Consider the following 339-nt stretch of genomic DNA (forward strand, 5'->3'; position numbering starts at 1 on the left):
AAAAAAAATGTTTTTAATGAAGAAACTCTTTTATCAGGGTAGGTGTGCCATTTGCTTTCCCACATGGTACACTTCTGCAAGGACAGTGTCGAGGACAGTAGACAGGGTTTCCTGGGGCACGTGGTACCTGGACCCTGTGCTGATGAGAATTGGCTTGGGACACAGCCTCTCTGTACAGCTGCATCTGATTGTTACAGTGCATCCATTTGTCCATGGAAGGCTGGCTGTGAACCTGGGGACTTGGTTGGTGAACAGAGCTAGGATTTCCTTGTGCTGTGAAAGACTGGCTGAGTACCCTCCGACTGGCATGGTGAACACAGCTTGGGTTCCCTTGTGCTG

Source organism: Psammomys obesus, unplaced genomic scaffold (assembly GCF_907164565.1).
Source record: "Psammomys obesus unplaced genomic scaffold, mPsaObe1.curated_primary_1811, whole genome shotgun sequence".
NCBI lineage: Eukaryota > Metazoa > Chordata > Mammalia > Rodentia > Muridae > Psammomys > Psammomys obesus.